Here is a 6,952-nt window from a genome sequence, read left to right on the forward strand (position 1 = left end):
GACCCGACCCAAACATGACCCGATAACTTTTTGACCCGAACTTGACCCGACTCGAAATGACCCGACCCATACCCGACCCGAATGACCCATTTGCCAGGTCTACTAATTACTCATGTAATAACACCCCCTTTACTCCTCTTTAAGTAGCTGTCCAAGACTCTTCTCCTTCCCCCCTTTTGAACGTGCAAAACTTGATAGTTTGAGCATCCTTTTTGCTGCTCATATCTCTTCAGTTTCTCTCCTTTTTTTTCCCGTAAACTTTTTGTGTAATCTCAAGGCTCAAAGCAAGGGGTTTTCGAGGGTTTCTTGCTGCTATTTTCTTCATCTAATTTGTGCACCAATCACTAGGGTGTTAAAAAAAAACCCGACCCAATTGACCTGACCCGATTACCAGATGACCCGCAAAATACCCGACGGGTAGTTAGAGATTTTTCCCCAAATTTTTAGGTCGGGTACCCGGCTCGTGAAAATGTCTAGTTCACGGGCCAAACTTGAAGCTAAGCGGGTACCCGTTGACCCGCTTGATATATTTTTTCCCCTTTTCTCAACAAGATATGTTAAACTGACGTTGGACCTTCCCAAACATCAAAGCCCTTATTACTCTTTCTCTCCTTGCAGCCTTCATTCCTTCTCACTCCTCCTTCTTTGACTGGTCATCTACTCATCCTCATCCCTCATCTCCTTCTACACTCAATGTAACACCCTGACCCCAAACAAATTAGGGAGGGGCCTATTGTCACGAAATGCGCATCAAGGGCCAACAACTGTCCTTACAGACCAACACGAGTCCTTTCGGCACATTTTGTCCTCACTCATGCACCCTGAGAAAACTTCCTAGGAGGTCACCCATCCCAAGACTACTCCCAGCCAAGCACACTTAACTATGAAGTATCTTAGCATATGAGCTCCCTAAAAGGAAGATGCACCTTATTGATATGAGTAGTATATCAAACTCTTTTAAAGCAATCATGAGGGGTATTACACTCAACATCTCCTATCTTAGTATTCTCACTTCGAAATTGTTAATTTAATGATGATAATTATTAGGCACCTTTGTTCCTTTTGCCTTAACTTTATTGCTTGTATTCTTAAAGGGGATACTTTTCAAGCTTCAAATTGTGAAGGGGTAATTTACTAATTTTCAATGACTTGTGGTTTTTGTGAAGATTTGTACGCTGACGGAGGTACCAAAGATGAGAAGATTATGGATGATTTTTAAAGATTTGGGTTTTTTTTTTTTTTGTCTAATTTCATTCGTTATTTTTTATTTTTTTTTTTTTAACAAACTTAAATTGGGTTTAATTTTGTAAACAGATATTTTATGAAATTGGGTTTGTTAGTGATTACTGTACAATGTCTATAGCCTCTATACTATGTAATCTTTTTTTTTTTTTTTTTTTTTTTTTTTTTTTTTTTTTTTTTTTTGAAATTCAAGTTAGTTTTTGTGGAATTATACAAATTAATCTTAATTTTAAAATGATGTGATATAGTTGATTAGACTAATTCATTGTGGGGGGTTGTAATTCGAAAGAGTTCCCTGTAAAGGAAAAGAGGAAAAAAATTCGAGTACCCGTGACCCGACCCGATAGCCGGGTACCTGGTTTTATCGGGTTGGGACAAGGGCCGTGTTTTCAACTACCCAAAGATCCGGGTACCCGCATTTTCGGGTACCCGAAAAGCCGGGCACCCGGATCTGAACACCCCTACCAATCTCACTCCATCATAATAAACGGGGGCTTTTAAGAGGGCTGCTTGAATGTGCCTTGTGCGTGGGTCTAGTTATTAAATTTGTGGCTTTTCACTCATCTTTCTAGTCTATAATTTTTTAACGATTCAAGAGGTAACTAGCACTATTCCGAGCTTTAGAAATCATAGCTAGGTTAGAGTAAGGTTAGATGCAAATTGGAATGGGTTGTATTAGAAATTGACATGATTATTATGTGCTTATATTTTCTAATATTGTGTGTTGTTCCCTTCTTAATTTTCTGATATTTTCTGATATTTTTGTTTTCAGGCCACGCACTCGGATATGATGGGCATGATGAAGCTTGTTGATGCCCTGAAGTATTGCATCATCAAGCTGCGATGTGGTGCAAGTTGTCGGAGCGGTTCTGACGATGTTTATGAGGTATATTTGCTTTTCTTCTCCATGTTTGTTTTTTTTTTTTTTTGCTTTATCTTACACTACTGACATTTAAATTCATTTTGTGTCTTTTTAGAGGCGACGGAGGTCTCGCTCGCGTTCAAGGCATAGAGGCTCGGACGAGGGGAAGTCTAGTCACCGCAGATGACACCGCAGACGATCCCCTGAGATTCAACAGCATTTTCAGACCCGGTGGCAGCAGCCTCCGCCTTCTCAGCCGTTTCAGCATTTTTAGACGCAGTGGCAGCAACCTCAGCCTTCTCAACCATTCCAGCATTTTCGGAACCCTTCCACTACAACAACTAACCACTTGTGCCACGAATTATGCCACAGGAATTCTAAATTCGTGGCATAATTTGATCTAGCCACGGGAAAAATAAAGTCAACAAAAATTTTGATATGTCAACAAAATATTATGCCACGCGAAAAAGGAAATTCGTGGCTAATTGAAACTTGTGCCACGACTAAATTTCTTTTCCGTGGCAAATAAACACTTATGCCACGGCTAATTATGTTCTCGTGGTAAATTGACACTTGTGCCACAACTAATATTATTCTCGTGGCAAACAAACACTTGTGTCACGGGTATTATTTTCGCCGTGGCATTCAATCTAACACTTGTGTAATATAAAAATTTATTTTTGTGGCAAACATATATTGATACAAACCGATCACGTTGTTTAAGGAAAGTAAACTAGGACTAATTCCATGAATCTTACAACGTAGAAGTAATTAATATTTTTATGGTTAAATATACAATTATTTTTAACCATGAGATATATAATCATTTTCTTTAGTACAAAATCCATACGTTTTTAACTATAATAGCATTGATTGTATGATTTAATATTTATGACAATTCTATAGTAAAAAACTTGATGGAAACTTGATTATGCACTATTATAATCATATGACATTTACCAAAGACAAATATATATATATATATATATATATATATATATATATATATATATATATATATATATATATATATATATATATATATATGTCATACCTTATAATTATTAAAACTATAGTGTTCAGAATACATTGTATGTATAGTTAGAAAGAAGAAAATGGTAAGAGTGAAAGTTATAGGTTTTTAATATTTTATTTTTATTAAATTGCAAGATTGGAGTTTTGGAAGAATTTGGTGAGAAGTTAGAAAAACAAATTCTTAAATTATAAGATTTGTACAAAAAATTTGGTTTAAACTAAAAACGTAAAAGTGGCCTAAAAATATAAATTTTAATTTTTTTTTTTCATTTTTTAAGCTTAGTTAAAAATGCAGAATTGTAGATAGTATAACATATACTTACAAGAGGTTATTCTTGTACAACTTGTGTAAATTATACATCGTAAATTCTTTACAAATAAATAGAAGTATCAAACAAGGCTGGAAGCCTGTATAACAAAAGAAAACAGCAGCAACATATGGACATTGATTACATTGGAATAATCAAGACAACAGTTGTAGCAGCATCGTATCGACAACAAAACAAACAACTACAGCATCAAGCGCATATGTTCCTATACAACCACATCTGTCATACCCCGACACATTCTGAAATATGAAACAAAGCAGATGTAGCAACACTCTGCAAACGCAACAACAATAGCCTTGTTTCACCTTAAGCTATTCTCTCACATTCTTAATCCAATTAGTAACCTCTTTCTCAAACGAAATGTCAACCAGAAATCTGTCTCTTTAGCGATGAAATTAATGGCAGATCGATCACTACTAGAAATCCATTCCATTAGCTAACAATCTTCATCTTGTTGTCAAGCAAGCTGCTTACCCTGTTCCAATCATCAGTGACTAATTATCAATTTGTGTTGAGTCATAGAACTTGATGCATGTCCAGACATAACAACTTACATCTAACAAATCTAGAATGCTGCAACTCAAATATGTGGAAGCAAGTGAAATGTGAACGTTGACGATTAGATTACCTTTACCTACTGAGCAGCAACTAAATATCATTCCCTAAAGAATGCTTTGCTTGCTTGCCTGACCTAGCAATACACAAAAGAAGAATTGGTTATCTTCTTAAATGTTTCAGACACCATATGGAATGATATTTGTAATAAAAATAATAATAGATTTACAACATCAGCAAGAGCAAAGCAGCAACAGCGAGAGCGAGAGCAAAGCAGCAGTAGCTGTAGAGCAAAGCAGTACCAGGAGCATAGCAGCATGCAGCAAAAGCATAGCAGCATCTGTTCTGTCTGTTCTGTAGACTGAGCATCTAGTCAAGGAGTCTTGACGTAATTAACCACACCAATAACGACCGTTGGAGGAGTCTCTATTATTAAAGTGAACACGCTACATGTTCATAATTAAAACATAGAACAAGACATCCTCTATAATTTTCTATTTAAATCATGTTTACTCGTAAATCAACTCTAATCCATTGCTAAAAGTAAAAAGAAGCAAAAACAGGAGGCTACCAGACCATCTTATATGGTATTATGGTTTAGCTAGGAGACTGAGCCAAATATTATACTATCAAACAGGACAATAGTCGAATGGCATGCATTACTAACAAGTAACAACACGTATAGTAAGCTCTAACATGTTTTAACAACCTTGGTTCCAGCAGAACTAGTGGAGAGGTTCAGGATGCTGCAATTCCATTTGACAAGCGATAATAGAAAGAACAATTAGAGATGTAAGATTCAGCCAATTTCCTAGCTAAATCAGACATTGGTAGCAGTAGCACTACTGAAATCAGAACAAAGGTCCTACGTCTCAATAGCAAGAATTTTTTTTTCTAAGGAACTCATCCCGAAACATAGGAATTTTTTATGGACTGGGTCAATGGGGTCAACACCGCAAGTCAGCCACCACTTTTGGTGTATGCGAGGTGCGCAAAGATGGGGCAGCAAGGGTCAAAGGTAGCAAGTAACAAGGAGCATCAAGACAAAGCCAATTAAAGAGAAGTTAAGGAAAGAAAGCAGCTCACTTCATCCATGTCCATTGTGGTTTTTCTATTTTAGCTAATTATGTCACATGTATTATCTAAGTCTTGAGAATAAGTATTGTAGTCTAGAAGTAGTAGAAGTTATCCAGAAAATTGAGTGAAGTTCCGTGGTGAGATTTGTGGCCTAAAGTCACTAAGAGACTTATAGCCTAAAGTTATGCTCATCCTCTATAATCTGTAATTCAATTTGCTAATTAATTGAAGTACTCAAGCTTTCTCCTTAATTGTGCTTAAGTTAGTATTAATTGAGTGTGCAAAACCTGGTACATAACAGAATTTCATTACTAGTATTAGTGCATACTACTTTTCGTATATATCTCAAGCAAAGACAATGCTTGCATTTCGTGAAGCCCTTAGTAAGCTCAACAACTGCAAGATGAACTCTTGGCCCTCTGTTGAAAAGAGTTGATCAAAACCATTACTAATACTTTGTTTGTTTGGATTATTGTCAAATCTAGGGCCTGAAAACCAAGGAGTGAACAATCTTATAACAGAGACAAAAAACTACTTATTTCAAAGGTATTATTAACTCGAAAACTCAAAATGCAGTGAACAATTGAACTAAGCAACACCATGACCAAACCCAGCCAGCAGCAGCGGGAAGAACATGAACAGTTTCAACAACCATTTTAACAACCCCAAGTGAATAAACGCCACTCAAACATCAACAGTCGCTCAATCAATTTAGAAGCAACAACAAATAAAGCGAGAGCAAAGCATGCAAACAATATATCAGAAAATTGAGCAGATTAAACCCAAGAAAATGATTTGATAAGATAAAAAAAACAAATAAGTTAAGATTAGAAAAAAAAAAAAAAAAAAAAAAAAGAAGAAGATAGCAGCTCATGAAAACAATATATATCAGACAATTGAACAGTTTATACCCAAAAAAAAAAAAAAAAAAAAAATTGAATCAATAACTATTACAACAATCTAATCAATTACTATTAAAAAATCGAATTAATTATACAAAATTAGTTTAATACCATATGTAATTCTGAAAATTAAGAATACAATTCACTTTAGCCATACGAAATTGATGCAGAAATTACAAGAATTGATAGAAATTGGAATATAATTCTTTTCAAGCATATCAAATTATCAATTAGAAAACTACTACCAAATACAAATTGGAATAAATTAAATTATCACTGATTTCATACATTAAAACGCGAAACCTAATCAAAACGAACCAATAGTATCTTACCTTGATGCATCTCCTTTAGTATATACATCAAACCCTAGCTTAGATTCGAGCTCGTCTTTAGCACTTCGAACCAATTTAGGAGAGAGAAAATACCAGCAGAGATTGCAGAGATTGAATCCATCATCTGAAAATGACTTTTAATTTCTCGTACAATTTGATTTGATTTATTAGAGAGAAAGTGAATCAAAAAGAGAGGAGATATCATATGATTATAGAAAAGGATAATCACCTACCTCTAAGAAGTTGTTGTAATGGAGGAGAGGAAATCAGTATACCCTTCAATGGAAGAGAGAGATTTTTTTTTTTTTTTTTTTTTTTTTTTTTTTTTTTTTTGAAGGCCAATGGAAAAGAGGGATAGAGTAGTAAGAAAACTAAAGAAAGCAGAACACTATTTTGGAGGGGAAAAAAAATTGCACTGTTTGAAAGAGCAAAAAAGTCAAAACACTATTTATTTTAAACAGTAGCGCATACAATGAATTTACCACAAAATTTTAACATGTACAAGTTGGAGGGAGTTCATCTGCCAATATTGATGAATTTCCCCACAAAATTTTAACCAAGTTAAATGTTTTATTGATTATGGAGGTAATTTTTTCTCCTAAATTTTCACTTAAAAAT

The 6,952-nt window shown here is 34.9% G+C and overlaps 1 long non-coding RNA gene across 3 annotated transcripts; it reads right to left on the minus strand.

The window, feature by feature from the left end:
• Nucleotides 1–3,429: 3,429 nt before the first annotated feature.
• Nucleotides 3,430–6,739, minus strand: LOC145589500 (uncharacterized). 3 transcript variants are annotated; one of them, XR_014101697.1, is made up of 3 exons: nucleotides 6,335–6,739; nucleotides 4,097–4,449; nucleotides 3,430–3,943 (listed from the first exon to the last, which is right to left on the minus strand). It is a non-coding gene; the product is annotated as an uncharacterized LOC145589500 (long non-coding RNA). The 3 variants fall into 3 exon arrangements; XR_014101696.1 differs by having other exon boundaries at nucleotides 4,097–4,469; XR_014101695.1 differs by having other exon boundaries at nucleotides 4,097–6,739.
• Between the last annotated feature and the right edge of the window lie 213 nt (nucleotides 6,740–6,952).

This window comes from Chenopodium album, chromosome 17, assembly GCF_948465745.1.
Source record: "Chenopodium album chromosome 17, dcCheAlbu1.1, whole genome shotgun sequence".
Taxonomy (NCBI): Eukaryota; Viridiplantae; Streptophyta; class Magnoliopsida; order Caryophyllales; family Amaranthaceae; genus Chenopodium; species Chenopodium album.